The following is a 12934-nucleotide window of genomic DNA, read 5'->3' as shown; positions in this document are numbered from 1 at the left end:
AATTTAATTTACAAGTTAAAATTCCATAATTCGATAAAACTCCGAGACAACCGCCTCGTGCGCTCATATACAGAATTACGCCATTTGCGGGTGCGACGCGCGACAACAAAAAATAAAATAAAATAAAATAAAAAGGAATGCAACACAGGGACTTCCCAGGAGGTCACCCATCCTAGTACTACTCCTGCCCAAGCACGCTTAACTGCGGAGTTCCGATGGGATCCGGTGCTTTAGTGCTGGTATGATCGCATCCGTTATAGAATGACTCAAACCTCTACTTAAACGCAAATAACGACTATTTTAATTTAAAAACCGATTTAATTTCATCAAAAATTATCTAACTAATTTAATTTAGTTTAATTTAATTTACAAGTTAAAATTCCATAATTCGATAAAACTCTGAGACAACCGCCTCGTGCGCTCATATACAGAATTACGCCATTTGCGGGTGCGACGCGCGGCAACAAAAAATAAAATAAAATAAAATAAAAAGGAATGCAACACAGGGACTTCCCAGGAGGTCACCCATCCTAGTACTACTCCTGCCCAAGCACGCTTAACTGCGGAGTTCCGATGGGATCCGGTGCTTTAGTGCTGGTATGATCGCATCTGTTATAGAATGACTCAAACCTCTACTTAAACGCAAATAACGACTATTTTAATTTAAAAACCGATTTAATTTCATCAAAAATTATCTAACTAATTTAATTTAATTTAATTTAATTTAATTTAATTTACAAGTTAAAATTCCATAATTCGATAAAACTCCGAGACAACCGCCTCGTGCGCTCATATACAGAATTACGCCATTTGCGGGTGCGACGCGCGGCAACAAAAAATAAAATAAAATAAAATAAAAAGGAATGCAACACAGGGACTTCCCAGGAGGTCACCCATCCTAGTACTACTCCTGCCCAAGCACGCTTAACTGCGGAGTTCCGATGGGATCCGGTGCTTTAGTGCTGGTATGATCGCATCCGTTATAGAATGACTCAAACCTCTACTTAAACGCAAATAACGACTATTTTAATATAAAAACCGATTTAATTTCATCAAAAATTATCTAACTAATTTAATTTAATTTAATTTAATTTACAAGTTAAAATTCCATAATTCGATAAAACTCCGAGACAACCGCCTCGTGCGCCATTTGCGGGTGCGACGCGCGGCAACAAAAAATAAAATAAAATAAAATAAAAAGGAATGCAACACAGGGACTTCCCAGGAGGTCACCCATCCTAGTACTACTCCTGCCCAAGCACGCTTAACTGCGGAGTTCCGATGGGATCCGGTGCTTTAGTGCTGGTATGATCGCATCCGTTATAGAATGACTCAAACCTCTACTTAAACGCAAATAACGACTATTTTAATTTAAAAACCGATTTAATTTCATCAAAAATTATCTAACTAATTTAATTTAATTTAATTTAATTTACAAGTTAAAATTCCATAATTCGATAAAACTCCGAGACAACCGCCTCGTGCGCTCATATACAGAATTACGCCATTTGCGGGTGCGACGCGCGGCAACAAAAAATAAAATAAAATAAAATAAAAAGGAATGCAACACAGGGACTTCCCAGGAGGTCACCCATCCTAGTACTACTCCTGCCCAAGCACGCTTAACTGCGTAGTTCCGATGGGATCCGGTGCTTTAGTGCTGGTATGATCGCATCCGTTATAGAATGACTCAAACCTCTACTTAAACGCAAATAACGACTATTTTAATTTAAAAACCGATTTAATTTCATCAAAAATTATCTAACTAATTTAATTTAGTTTAATTTAATTTACAAGTTAAAATTCCATAATTCGATAAAACTCTGAGACATCCGCCTCGTGCGCTCATATACAGAATTACGCCATTTGCGGGTGCGACGCGCGGCAACAAAAAATAAAATAAAATAAAATAAAAAGGAATGCAACACAGGGACTTCCCAGGAGGTCACCCATCCTAGTACTACTCCTGCCCAAGCACGCTTAACTGCGGAGTTCCGATGGGATCCGGTGCTTTAGTGCTGGTATGATCGCATCCGTTATAGAATGACTCAAACCTCTACTTAAACGCAAATAACGACTATTTTAATTTAAAAACCGATTTAATTTCATCAAAAATTATCTAACTAATTTAATTTAATTTAATTTAACTTACAAGTTAAAATTCCATAATTCGATAAAACTCCGAGACAACCGCCTCGTGCGCTCATATACAGAATTACGCCATTTGCGGGTGCGACGCGCGGCAACAAAAAAAAAAATAAAATAAAATAAAAAGGAATGCAACACAGGGACTTCCCAGGAGGTCACCCATCCTAGTACTACTCCTGCCCAAGCACGTTTAACTGCGGAGTTCCGATGGGATCCGGTGCTTTAGTGCTGGTATGATCGCATCCGTTATAGAATGACTCAAACCTCTACTTAAACGCAAATAACGACTATTTTAATATAAAAACCGATTTAATTTCATCAAAAATTATCTAACTAATTTAATTTAATTTAATTTAATTTACAAGTTAAAATTCCATAATTCGATAAAACTCCGAGACAACCGCCTCGTGCGCCATTTGCGGGTGCGACGCGCGGCAACAAAAAATAAAATAAAATAAAATAAAAAGGAATGCAACACAGGGACTTCCCAGGAGGTCACCCATCCTAGTACTACTCCTGCCCAAGCACGCTTAACTGCGGAGTTCCGATGGGATCCGGTGCTTTAGTGCTGGTATGATCGCATCCGTTATAGAATGACTCAAACCTCTACTTAAACGCAAATAACGACTATTTTAATTTAAAAACCGATTTAATTTCATCAAAAATTATCTAACTAATTTAATTTAATTTAATTTAATTTACAAGTTAAAATTCCATAATTCGATAAAACTCCGAGACAACCGCCTCGTGCGCTCATATACAGAATTACGCCATTTGCGGGTGCGACGCGCGGCAACAAAAAATAAAATAAAATAAAATAAAAAGGAATGCAACACAGGGACTTCCCAGGAGGTCACCCATCCTAGTACTACTCCTGCCCAAGCACGCTTAACTGCGTAGTTCCGATGGGATCCGGTGCTTTAGTGCTGGTATGATCGCATCCGTTATAGAATGACTCAAACCTCTACTTAAACGCAAATAACGACTATTTTAATTTAAAAACCGATTTAATTTCATCAAAAATTATCTAACTAATTTAATTTAGTTTAATTTAATTTACAAGTTAAAATTCCATAATTCGATAAAACTCTGAGACAACCGCCTCGTGCGCTCATATACAGAATTACGCCATTTGCGGGTGCGACGCGCGGCAACAAAAAATAAAATAAAATAAAATAAAAAGGAATGCAACACAGGGACTTCCCAGGAGGTCACCCATCCTAGTACTACTCCTGCCCAAGCACGCTTAACTGCGGAGTTCCGATGGGATCCGGTGCTTTAGTGCTGGTATGATCGCATCCGTTATAGAATGACTCAAACCTCTACTTAAACGCAAATAACGACTATTTTAATTTAAAAACCGATTTAATTTCATCAAAAATTATCTAACTAATTTAATTTAATTTAATTTAACTTACAAGTTAAAATTCCATAATTCGATAAAACTCCGAGACAACCGCCTCGTGCGCTCATATACAGAATTACGCCATTTGCGGGTGCGACGCGCGGCAACAAAAAAAAAAATAAAATAAAATAAAAAGGAATGCAACACAGGGACTTCCCAGGAGGTCACCCATCCTAGTACTACTCCTGCCCAAGCACGTTTAACTGCGGAGTTCCGATGGGATCCGGTGCTTTAGTGCTGGTATGATCGCATCCGTTATAGAATGACTCAAACCTCTACTTAAACGCAAATAACGACTATTTTAATTTAAAAACCGATTTAATTTCATCAAAAATTATCTAACTAATTTAATTTAATTTAATTTAATTTACAAGTTAAAATTCCATAATTCGATAAAACTCCGAGACAACCGCCTCGTGCGCTCATATACAGAATTACGCCATTTGCGGGTGCGACGCGCGACAACAAAAAATAAAATAAAATAAAATAAAAAGGAATGCAACACAGGGACTTCCCAGGAGGTCACCCATCCTAGTACTACTCCTGCCCAAGCACGCTTAACTGCGGAGTTCCGATGGGATCCGGTGCTTTAGTGCTGGTATGATCGCATCCGTTATAGAATGACTCAAACCTCTACTTAAACGCAAATAACGACTATTTTAATTTAAAAACCGATTTAATTTCATCAAAAATTATCTAACTAATTTAATTTAATTTAATTTAATTTACAAGTTAAAATTCCATAATTCGATAAAACTCCGAGACAACCGCCTCGTGCGCTCATATACAGAATTACGCCATTTGCGGGTGCGACGCGCGGCAACAAAAAATAAAATAAAATAAAATAAAAAGGAATGCAACACAGGGACTTCCCAGGAGGTCACCCATCCTAGTACTACTCCTGCCCAAGCACGCTTAACTGCGGAGTTCCGATGGGATCCGGTGCTTTAGTGCTGGTATGATCGCATCCGTTATAGAATGACTCAAACCTCTACTTAAACGCAAATAACGACTATTTTAATTTAAAAACCGATTTAATTTCATCAAAAATTATCTAACTAATTTAATTTAATTTAATTTAACTTACAAGTTAAAATTCCATAATTCGATAAAACTCCGAGACAACCGCCTCGTGCGCTCATATACAGAATTACGCCATTTGCGGGTGCGACGCGCGGCAACAAAAAATAAAATAAAATAAAATAAAAAGGAATGCAACACAGGGACTTCCCAGGAGGTCACCCATCCTAGTACTACTCCTGCCCAAGCACGCTTAACTGCGGAGTTCCGATGGGATCCGGTGCTTTAGTGCTGGTATGATCGCATCCGTTATAGAAGGACTCAAACCTCTACTTAAACGCAAATAACGACTATTTTAATTTAAAAACCGATTTAATTTCATCAAAAATTATCTAACTAATTTAATTTAATTTAATTTAATTTACAAGTTAAAATTCCATAATTCGATAAAACTCTGAGACAACCGCCTCGTGCGCTCATATACAGAATTACGCCATTTGCGGGTGCGACGCGCGGCAACAAAAAATAAAATAAAATAAAATAAAAAGGAATGCAACACAGGGACTTCCCAGGAGGTCACCCATCCTAGTACTACTCCTGCCCAAGCACGCTTAACTGCGGAGTTCCGATGGGATCCGGTGCTTTAGTGCTGGTATGATCGCATCCGTTATAGAATGACTCAAACCTCTACTTAAACGCAAATAACGACTATTTTAATTTAAAAACCGATTTAATTTCATCAAAAATTATCTAACTAATTTAATTTAATTTAATTTAATTTACAAGTTAAAATTCCATAATTCGATAAAACTCCGAGACAACCGCCTCGTGCGCTCATATACAGAATTACGCCATTTGCGGGTGCGACGCGCGGCAACAAAAAATAAAATAAAATAAAATAAAAAGGAATGCAACACAGGGACTTCCCAGGAGGTCACCCATCCTAGTACTACTCCTGCCCAAGCACGCTTAACTGCGGAGTTCCGATGGGATCCGGTGCTTTAGTGCTGGTATGATCGCATCCGTTATAGAATGACTCAAACCTCTACTTAAACGCAAATAACGACTATTTTAATTTAAAAACCGATTTAATTTCATGAAAAATTATCTAACTAATTTAATTTAATTTAATTTAACTTACAAGTTAAAATTCCATAATTCGATAAAACTCCGAGACAACCGCCTCGTGCGCTCATATACAGAATTACGCCATTTGCGGGTGCGACGCGCGGCAACAAAAAATAAAATAAAATAAAATAAAAAGGAATGCAACACAGGGACTTCCCAGGAGGTCACCCATCCTAGTACTACTCCTGCCCAAGCACGCTTAACTGCGGAGTTCCGATGGGATCCGGTGCTTTAGTGCTGGTATGATCGCATCCGTTATAGAAGGACTCAAACCTCTACTTAAACGCAAATAACGACTATTTTAATTTAAAAACCGATTTAATTTCATCAAAAATTATCTAACTAATTTAATTTAATTTAATTTAACTTACAAGTTAAAATTCCATAATTCGATAAAACTCCGAGACAACCGCCTCGTGCGCTCATATACAGAATTACGCCATTTGCGGGTGCGACGCGCGACAACAAAAAATAAAATAAAATAAAATAAAAAGGAATGCAACACAGGGACTTCCCAGGAGGTCACCCATCCTAGTACTACTCCTGCCCAAGCACGCTTAACTGCGGAGTTCCGATGGGATCCGGTGCTTTAGTGCTGGTATGATCGCATCCGTTATAGAATGACTCAAACCTCTACTTAAACGCAAATAACGACTATTTTAATTTAAAAACCGATTTAATTTCATCAAAAATTATCTAACTAATTTAATTTAGTTTAATTTAATTTACAAGTTAAAATTCCATAATTCGATAAAACTCTGAGACAACCGCCTCGTGCGCTCATATACAGAATTACGCCATTTGCGGGTGCGACGCGCGGCAACAAAAAATAAAATAAAATAAAATAAAAAGGAATGCAACACAGGGACTTCCCAGGAGGTCACCCATCCTAGTACTACTCCTGCCCAAGCACGCTTAACTGCGGAGTTCCGATGGGATCCGGTGCTTTAGTGCTGGTATGATCGCATCCGTTATAGAATGACTCAAACCTCTACTTAAACGCAAATAACGACTATTTTAATTTAAAAACCGATTTAATTTCATCAAAAATTATCTAACTAATTTAATTTAATTTAATTTAACTTACAAGTTAAAATTCCATAATTCGATAAAACTCCGAGACAACCGCCTCGTGCGCTCATATACAGAATTACGCCATTTGCGGGTGCGACGCACGGCAACAAAAAAAAAAAAAAATAAAATAAAAAGGAATGCAACACAGGGACTTCCCAGGAGGTCACCCATCCTAGTACTACTCCTGCCCAAGCACGTTTAACTGCGGAGTTCCGATGGGATCCGGTGCTTTAGTGCTGGTATGATCGCATCCGTTATAGAATGACTCAAACCTCTACTTAAACGCAAATAACGACTATTTTAATTTAAAAACCGATTTAATTTCATCAAAAATTATCTAACTAATTTAATTTAATTTAATTTAATTTACAAGTTAAAATTCCATAATTCGATAAAACTCCGAGACAACCGCCTCGTGCGCTCATATACAGAATTACGCCATTTCCGGGTGCGACGCGCGACAACAAAAAATAAAATAAAATAAAATAAAAAGGAATGCAACACAGGGACTTCCCAGGAGGTCACCCATCCTAGTACTACTCCTGCCCAAGCACGCTTAACTGCGGAGTTCCGATGGGATCCGGTGCTTTAGTGCTGGTATGATCGCATCCGTTATAGAATGACTCAAACCTCTACTTAAACGCAAATAACGACTATTTTAATTTAAAAACCGATTTAATTTCATCAAAAATTATCTAACTAATTTAATTTAATTTAATTTAATTTACAAGTTAAAATTCCATAATTCGATAAAACTCCGAGACAACCGCCTCGTGCGCTCATATACAGAATTACGCCATTTGCGGGTGCGACGCGCGGCAACAAAAAATAAAATAAAATAAAATAAAAAGGAATGCAACACAGGGACTTCCCAGGAGGTCACCCATCCTAGTACTACTCCTGCCCAAGCACGCTTAACTGCGGAGTTCCGATGGGATCCGGTGCTTTAGTGCTGGTATGATCGCATCCGTTATAGAATGACTCAAACCTCTACTTAAACGCAAATAACGACTATTTTAATTTAAAAACCGATTTAATTTCATCAAAAATTATCTAACTAATTTAATTTAATTTAATTTAATTTACAAGTTAAAATTCCATAATTCGATAAAACTCCGAGACAACCGCCTCGTGCGCCATTTGCGGGTGCGACGCGCGGCAACAAAAAATAAAATAAAATAAAATAAAAAGGAATGCAACACAGGGACTTCCCAGGAGGTCACCCATCCTAGTACTACTCCTGCCCAAGCACGCTTAACTGCGGAGTTCCGATGGGATCCGGTGCTTTAGTGCTGGTATGATCGCATCCGTTATAGAATGACTCAAACCTCTACTTAAACGCAAATAACGACTATTTTAATTTAAAAACCGATTTAATTTCATCAAAAATTATCTAACTAATTTAATTTAATTTAATTTAATTTACAAGTTAAAATTCCATAATTCGATAAAACTCCGAGACAACCGCCTCGTGCGCTCATATACAGAATTACGCCATTTGCGGGTGCGACGCGCGGCAACAAAAAATAAAATAAAATAAAATAAAAAGGAATGCAACACAGGGACTTCCCAGGAGGTCACCCATCCTAGTACTACTCCTGCCCAAGCACGCTTAACTGCGTAGTTCCGATGGGATCCGGTGCTTTAGTGCTGGTATGATCGCATCCGTTATAGAATGACTCAAACCTCTACTTAAACGCAAATAACGACTATTTTAATTTAAAAACCGATTTAATTTCATCAAAAATTATCTAACTAATTTAATTTAGTTTAATTTAATTTACAAGTTAAAATTCCATAATTCGATAAAACTCTGAGACAACCGCCTCGTGCGCTCATATACAGAATTACGCCATTTGCGGGTGCGACGCGCGGCAACAAAAAATAAAATAAAATAAAATAAAAAGGAATGCAACACAGGGACTTCCCAGGAGGTCACCCATCCTAGTACTACTCCTGCCCAAGCACGCTTAACTGCGGAGTTCCGATGGGATCCGGTGCTTTAGTGCTGGTATGATCGCATCCGTTATAGAATGACTCAAACCTCTACTTAAACGCAAATAACGACTATTTTAATTTAAAAACCGATTTAATTTCATCAAAAATTATCTAACTAATTTAATTTAATTTAATTTAACTTACAAGTTAAAATTCCATAATTCGATAAAACTCCGAGACAACCGCCTCGTGCGCTCATATACAGAATTACGCCATTTGCGGGTGCGACGCGCGGCAACAAAAAAAAAAATAAAATAAAATAAAAAGGAATGCAACACAGGGACTTCCCAGGAGGTCACCCATCCTAGTACTACTCCTACCCAAGCACGTTTAACTGCGGAGTTCCGATGGGATCCGGTGCTTTAGTGCTGGTATGATCGCATCCGTTATAGAATGACTCAAACCTCTACTTAAACGCAAATAACGACTATTTTAATTTAAAAACCGATTTAATTTCATCAAAAATTATCTAACTAATTTAATTTAATTTAATTTAATTTACAAGTTAAAATTCCATAATTCGATAAAACTCCGAGACAACCGCCCCGTGCGCTCATATACAGAATTACGCCATTTGCGGGTGCGACGCGCGACAACAAAAAATAAAATAAAATAAAATAAAAAGGAATGCAACACAGGGACTTCCCAGGAGGTCACCCATCCTAGTACTACTCCTGCCCAAGCACGCTTAACTGCGGAGTTCCGATGGGATCCGGTGCTTTAGTGCTGGTATGATCGCATCCGTTATAGAATGACTCAAACCTCTACTTAAACGCAAATAACGACTATTTTAATTTAAAAACCGATTTAATTTCATCAAAAATTATCTAACTAATTTAATTTAATTTAATTTAATTTACAAGTTAAAATTCCATAATTCGATAAAACTCCGAGACAACCGCCTCGTGCGCTCATATACAGAATTACGCCATTTGCGGGTGCGACGCGCGGCAACAAAAAATAAAATAAAATAAAATAAAAAGGAATGCAACACAGGGACTTCCCAGGAGGTCACCCATCCTAGTACTACTCCTGCCCAAGCACGCTTAACTGCGGAGTTCCGATGGGATCCGGTGCTTTAGTGCTGGTATGATCGCATCCGTTATAGAATGACTCAAACCTCTACTTAAACGCAAATAACGACTATTTTAATTTAAAAACCGATTTAATTTCATCAAAAATTATCTAACTAATTTAATTTATTTTAATTTAATTTACAAGTTAAAATTCCTTAATTCGATAAAACTCCGAGACAACCGCCTCGTGCGCTCATATACAGAATTACGCCATTTGCGGGTGCGACGCGCGGCAACAAAAAATAAAATAAAATAAAATAAAAAGGAATGCAACACAGGGACTTCCCAGGAGGTCACCCATCCTAGTACTACTCCTGCCCAAGCACGCTTAACTGCGGAGTTCCGATGGGATCCGGTGCTTTAGTGCTGGTATGATCGCATCCGTTATAGAATGACTCAAACCTCTACTTAAACGCAAATAACGACTATTTTAATTTAAAAACCGATTTAATTTCATCAAAAATTATCTAACTAATTTAATTTATTTTAATTTAATTTACAAGTTAAAATTCCATAATTCGATAAAACTCCGAGACAACCGCCTCGTGCGCTCATATACAGAATTACGCCATTTGCGGGTGCGACGCGCGGCAACAAAAAATAAAATAAAATAAAATAAAAAGGAATGCAACACAGGGACTTCCCAGGAGGTCACCCATCCTAGTACTACTCCTGCCCAAGCACGCTTAACTGCGGAGTTCCGATGGGATCCGGTGCTTTAGTGCTGGTATGATCGCATCCGTTATAGAATGACTCAAACCTCTACTTAAACGCAAATAACGACTATTTTAATTTAAAAACCGATTTAATTTCATCAAAAATTATCTAACTAATTTAATTTATTTTAATTTAATTTACAAGTTAAAATTCCATAATTCGATAAAACTCCGAGACAACCGCCTCGTGCGCTCATATACAGAATTACGCCATTTGCGGGTACGACGCGCGGCAACAAAAAATAAAATAAAATAAAATAAAAAGGAATGCAACACAGGGACTTCCCAGGAGGTCACCCATGCCCAAGCACGCTTAACTGCGGAGTTCCGATGGGATCCGGTGCTTTAGTGCTGGTATGATCGCATCCGTTATAGAATGACTCAAACCTCTACTTAAACGCAAATAACGACTATTTTAATTTAAAAACCGATTTAATTTCATCAAAAATTATCTAACTAATTTAATTTAATTTAATTTAATTTACAAGTTAAAATTCCATAATTCGATAAAACTCCGAGACAACCGCCTCGTGCGCTCATATACAGAATTACGCCATTTGCGGGTGCGACGCGCGGCAACAAAAAATAAAATAAAATAAAATAAAAAGGAATGCAACACAGGGACTTCCCAGGAGGTCACCCATCCTAGTACTACTCCTGCCCAAGCACGCTTAACTGCGGAGTTCCGATGGGATCCGGTGCTTTAGTGCTGGTATGATCGCATCTGTTATAGAATGACTCAAACCTCTACTTAAACGCAAATAACGACTATTTTAATTTAAAAACCGATTTAATTTCATCAAAAATTATCTAACTAATTTAATTTAATTTAATTTAATTTACAAGTTAAAATTCCATAATTCGATAAAACTCCGAGACAACCGCCTCGTGCGCTCATATACAGAATTACGCCATTTGCGGGTGCGACGCGCGGCAACAAAAAATAAAATAAAATAAAATAAAAAGGAATGCAACACAGGGACTTCCCAGGAGGTCACCCATCCTAGTACTACTCCTGCCCAAGCACGCTTAACTGCGGAGTTCCGATGGGATCCGGTGCTTTAGTGCTGGTATGATCGCATCCGTTATAGAATGACTCAAACCTCTACTTAAACGCAAATAACGACTATTTTAATTTAAAAACCGATTTAATTTCATCAAAAATTATCTAACTAATTTAATTTAGTTTAATTTAATTTACAAGTTAAAATTCCATAATTCGATAAAATTCTGAGACAACCGCCTCGTGCGCTCATATACAGAATTACGCCATTTGCGGGTGCGACGCGCGGCAACAAAAAATAAAATAAAATAAAATAAAAAGGAATGCAACACAGGGACTTCCCAGGAGGTCACCCATCCTAGTACTACTCCTGCCCAAGCACGCTTAACTGCGGAGTTCCGATGGGATCCGGTGCTTTAGTGCTGGTATGATCGCATCTGTTATAGAATGACTCAAACCTCTACTTAAACGCAAATAACGACTATTTTAATTTAAAAACCGATTTAATTTCATCAAAAATTATCTAACTAATTTAATTTAATTTAATTTAATTTACAAGTTAAAATTCCATAATTCGATAAAACTCCGAGACAACCGCCTCGTGCGCTCATATACAGAATTACGCCATTTGCGGGTGCGACGCGCGGCAACAAAAAATAAAATAAAATAAAATAAAAAGGAATGCAACACAGGGACTTCCCAGGAGGTCACCCATCCTAGTACTACTCCTGCCCAAGCACGCTTAACTGCGGAGTTCCGATGGGATCCGGTGCTTTAGTGCTGGTATGATCGCATCCGTTATAGAATGACTCAAACCTCTACTTAAACGCAAATAACGACTATTTTAATTTAAAAACCGATTTAATTTCATCAAAAATTATCTAACTAATTTAATTTAGTTTAATTTAATTTACAAGTTAAAATTCCATAATTCGATAAAACTCTGAGACAACCGCCTCGTGCGCTCATATACAGAATTACGCCATTTGCGGGTGCGACGCGCGGCAACAAAAAATAAAATAAAATAAAATAAAAAGGAATGCAACACAGGGACTTCCCAGGAGGTCACCCATCCTAGTACTACTCCTGCCCAAGCACGCTTAACTGCGGAGTTCCGATGGGATCCGGTGCTTTAGTGCTGGTATGATCGCATCTGTTATAGAATGACTCAAACCTCTACTTAAACGCAAATAACGACTATTTTAATTTAAAAACCGATTTAATTTCATCAAAAATTATCTAACTAATTTAATTTAATTTAATTTACAAGTTAAAATTCCATAATTCGATAAAACTCCGAGACAACCGCCTCGTGCGCTCATATACAGAATTACGCCATTTGCGGGTGCGACGCGCGGCAACAAAA

The 12934-nt window shown here is 37.7% G+C and overlaps 35 non-coding genes and 1 pseudogene across 35 annotated transcripts; all 36 read right to left on the bottom strand.

Annotated features, from left to right (window-relative positions):
- Positions 1-134: 134 nt before the first annotated feature.
- On the bottom strand, positions 135-253 carry LOC144569943 (5S ribosomal RNA). The gene has a single exon (XR_013516218.1). It is a non-coding gene; the product is annotated as a 5S ribosomal RNA (ribosomal RNA).
- A 239-nt stretch (positions 254-492) lies between these two features.
- LOC144570506 (5S ribosomal RNA) lies at positions 493-611 on the bottom strand. The gene has a single exon (XR_013516769.1). It is a non-coding gene; the product is annotated as a 5S ribosomal RNA (ribosomal RNA).
- Positions 612-860: 249 nt separating this feature from the next.
- LOC144569942 (5S ribosomal RNA) lies at positions 861-979 on the bottom strand. Its single transcript, XR_013516217.1, has one exon. It is a non-coding gene; the product is annotated as a 5S ribosomal RNA (ribosomal RNA).
- A 221-nt stretch (positions 980-1200) lies between these two features.
- LOC144569941 (5S ribosomal RNA) lies at positions 1201-1319 on the bottom strand. Its single transcript, XR_013516216.1, has one exon. It is a non-coding gene; the product is annotated as a 5S ribosomal RNA (ribosomal RNA).
- Positions 1320-1558: 239 nt separating this feature from the next.
- On the bottom strand, positions 1559-1677 carry LOC144570719 (5S ribosomal RNA). Its single transcript, XR_013516974.1, has one exon. It is a non-coding gene; the product is annotated as a 5S ribosomal RNA (ribosomal RNA).
- A 239-nt stretch (positions 1678-1916) lies between these two features.
- On the bottom strand, positions 1917-2035 carry LOC144569940 (5S ribosomal RNA). Its single transcript, XR_013516215.1, has one exon. It is a non-coding gene; the product is annotated as a 5S ribosomal RNA (ribosomal RNA).
- A 239-nt stretch (positions 2036-2274) lies between these two features.
- On the bottom strand, positions 2275-2393 carry LOC144570440 (5S ribosomal RNA). Its single transcript, XR_013516705.1, has one exon. It is a non-coding gene; the product is annotated as a 5S ribosomal RNA (ribosomal RNA).
- Positions 2394-2614: 221 nt separating this feature from the next.
- On the bottom strand, positions 2615-2733 carry LOC144569939 (5S ribosomal RNA). Its single transcript, XR_013516214.1, has one exon. It is a non-coding gene; the product is annotated as a 5S ribosomal RNA (ribosomal RNA).
- Positions 2734-2972: 239 nt separating this feature from the next.
- Positions 2973-3091, bottom strand: LOC144570718 (5S ribosomal RNA). The gene has a single exon (XR_013516973.1). It is a non-coding gene; the product is annotated as a 5S ribosomal RNA (ribosomal RNA).
- Positions 3092-3330: 239 nt separating this feature from the next.
- On the bottom strand, positions 3331-3449 carry LOC144569938 (5S ribosomal RNA). Its single transcript, XR_013516213.1, has one exon. It is a non-coding gene; the product is annotated as a 5S ribosomal RNA (ribosomal RNA).
- Positions 3450-3688: 239 nt separating this feature from the next.
- On the bottom strand, positions 3689-3807 carry LOC144570439 (5S ribosomal RNA). The gene has a single exon (XR_013516704.1). It is a non-coding gene; the product is annotated as a 5S ribosomal RNA (ribosomal RNA).
- Positions 3808-4046: 239 nt separating this feature from the next.
- On the bottom strand, positions 4047-4165 carry LOC144569937 (5S ribosomal RNA). Its single transcript, XR_013516212.1, has one exon. It is a non-coding gene; the product is annotated as a 5S ribosomal RNA (ribosomal RNA).
- Positions 4166-4404: 239 nt separating this feature from the next.
- Positions 4405-4523, bottom strand: LOC144569936 (5S ribosomal RNA). The gene has a single exon (XR_013516211.1). It is a non-coding gene; the product is annotated as a 5S ribosomal RNA (ribosomal RNA).
- Positions 4524-4762: 239 nt separating this feature from the next.
- On the bottom strand, positions 4763-4881 carry LOC144569935 (5S ribosomal RNA). The gene has a single exon (XR_013516210.1). It is a non-coding gene; the product is annotated as a 5S ribosomal RNA (ribosomal RNA).
- A 239-nt stretch (positions 4882-5120) lies between these two features.
- LOC144569933 (5S ribosomal RNA) lies at positions 5121-5239 on the bottom strand. Its single transcript, XR_013516208.1, has one exon. It is a non-coding gene; the product is annotated as a 5S ribosomal RNA (ribosomal RNA).
- A 239-nt stretch (positions 5240-5478) lies between these two features.
- LOC144569932 (5S ribosomal RNA) lies at positions 5479-5597 on the bottom strand. Its single transcript, XR_013516207.1, has one exon. It is a non-coding gene; the product is annotated as a 5S ribosomal RNA (ribosomal RNA).
- A 239-nt stretch (positions 5598-5836) lies between these two features.
- Positions 5837-5955, bottom strand: LOC144569931 (5S ribosomal RNA). Its single transcript, XR_013516206.1, has one exon. It is a non-coding gene; the product is annotated as a 5S ribosomal RNA (ribosomal RNA).
- Positions 5956-6194: 239 nt separating this feature from the next.
- Positions 6195-6313, bottom strand: LOC144569930 (5S ribosomal RNA). Its single transcript, XR_013516205.1, has one exon. It is a non-coding gene; the product is annotated as a 5S ribosomal RNA (ribosomal RNA).
- A 239-nt stretch (positions 6314-6552) lies between these two features.
- LOC144569929 (5S ribosomal RNA) lies at positions 6553-6671 on the bottom strand. Its single transcript, XR_013516204.1, has one exon. It is a non-coding gene; the product is annotated as a 5S ribosomal RNA (ribosomal RNA).
- Positions 6672-6909: 238 nt separating this feature from the next.
- LOC144570438 (5S ribosomal RNA) lies at positions 6910-7028 on the bottom strand. The gene has a single exon (XR_013516703.1). It is a non-coding gene; the product is annotated as a 5S ribosomal RNA (ribosomal RNA).
- Positions 7029-7267: 239 nt separating this feature from the next.
- On the bottom strand, positions 7268-7386 carry LOC144569928 (5S ribosomal RNA). Its single transcript, XR_013516203.1, has one exon. It is a non-coding gene; the product is annotated as a 5S ribosomal RNA (ribosomal RNA).
- A 239-nt stretch (positions 7387-7625) lies between these two features.
- Positions 7626-7744, bottom strand: LOC144569927 (5S ribosomal RNA). The gene has a single exon (XR_013516202.1). It is a non-coding gene; the product is annotated as a 5S ribosomal RNA (ribosomal RNA).
- A 221-nt stretch (positions 7745-7965) lies between these two features.
- On the bottom strand, positions 7966-8084 carry LOC144569926 (5S ribosomal RNA). Its single transcript, XR_013516201.1, has one exon. It is a non-coding gene; the product is annotated as a 5S ribosomal RNA (ribosomal RNA).
- Positions 8085-8323: 239 nt separating this feature from the next.
- On the bottom strand, positions 8324-8442 carry LOC144570717 (5S ribosomal RNA). Its single transcript, XR_013516972.1, has one exon. It is a non-coding gene; the product is annotated as a 5S ribosomal RNA (ribosomal RNA).
- A 239-nt stretch (positions 8443-8681) lies between these two features.
- Positions 8682-8800, bottom strand: LOC144569925 (5S ribosomal RNA). Its single transcript, XR_013516200.1, has one exon. It is a non-coding gene; the product is annotated as a 5S ribosomal RNA (ribosomal RNA).
- Positions 8801-9039: 239 nt separating this feature from the next.
- Positions 9040-9158, bottom strand: LOC144570670 (5S ribosomal RNA). The gene has a single exon (XR_013516928.1). It is a non-coding gene; the product is annotated as a 5S ribosomal RNA (ribosomal RNA).
- A 239-nt stretch (positions 9159-9397) lies between these two features.
- LOC144569924 (5S ribosomal RNA) lies at positions 9398-9516 on the bottom strand. Its single transcript, XR_013516199.1, has one exon. It is a non-coding gene; the product is annotated as a 5S ribosomal RNA (ribosomal RNA).
- A 239-nt stretch (positions 9517-9755) lies between these two features.
- On the bottom strand, positions 9756-9874 carry LOC144569922 (5S ribosomal RNA). The gene has a single exon (XR_013516197.1). It is a non-coding gene; the product is annotated as a 5S ribosomal RNA (ribosomal RNA).
- Positions 9875-10113: 239 nt separating this feature from the next.
- Positions 10114-10232, bottom strand: LOC144569921 (5S ribosomal RNA). Its single transcript, XR_013516196.1, has one exon. It is a non-coding gene; the product is annotated as a 5S ribosomal RNA (ribosomal RNA).
- A 239-nt stretch (positions 10233-10471) lies between these two features.
- On the bottom strand, positions 10472-10590 carry LOC144569920 (5S ribosomal RNA). Its single transcript, XR_013516195.1, has one exon. It is a non-coding gene; the product is annotated as a 5S ribosomal RNA (ribosomal RNA).
- A 239-nt stretch (positions 10591-10829) lies between these two features.
- On the bottom strand, positions 10830-10933 carry LOC144570777 (5S ribosomal RNA; annotated as a pseudogene).
- A 239-nt stretch (positions 10934-11172) lies between these two features.
- Positions 11173-11291, bottom strand: LOC144570503 (5S ribosomal RNA). Its single transcript, XR_013516767.1, has one exon. It is a non-coding gene; the product is annotated as a 5S ribosomal RNA (ribosomal RNA).
- Positions 11292-11530: 239 nt separating this feature from the next.
- LOC144569919 (5S ribosomal RNA) lies at positions 11531-11649 on the bottom strand. The gene has a single exon (XR_013516194.1). It is a non-coding gene; the product is annotated as a 5S ribosomal RNA (ribosomal RNA).
- Positions 11650-11888: 239 nt separating this feature from the next.
- LOC144570502 (5S ribosomal RNA) lies at positions 11889-12007 on the bottom strand. Its single transcript, XR_013516766.1, has one exon. It is a non-coding gene; the product is annotated as a 5S ribosomal RNA (ribosomal RNA).
- Positions 12008-12246: 239 nt separating this feature from the next.
- LOC144569918 (5S ribosomal RNA) lies at positions 12247-12365 on the bottom strand. The gene has a single exon (XR_013516193.1). It is a non-coding gene; the product is annotated as a 5S ribosomal RNA (ribosomal RNA).
- Positions 12366-12604: 239 nt separating this feature from the next.
- Positions 12605-12723, bottom strand: LOC144570501 (5S ribosomal RNA). Its single transcript, XR_013516765.1, has one exon. It is a non-coding gene; the product is annotated as a 5S ribosomal RNA (ribosomal RNA).
- Positions 12724-12934: the final 211 nt, after the last annotated feature.

Source organism: Carex rostrata, chromosome 18, assembly GCF_964058835.1.
Source record: "Carex rostrata chromosome 18, lpCarRost1.2, whole genome shotgun sequence".
In the NCBI taxonomy this organism is placed as follows: Eukaryota; Viridiplantae; Streptophyta; class Magnoliopsida; order Poales; family Cyperaceae; genus Carex; species Carex rostrata.
The sequence above is the reverse complement of the archived record's forward strand: the minus strand, read 5'-3'. Positions and strand labels throughout refer to the sequence as shown.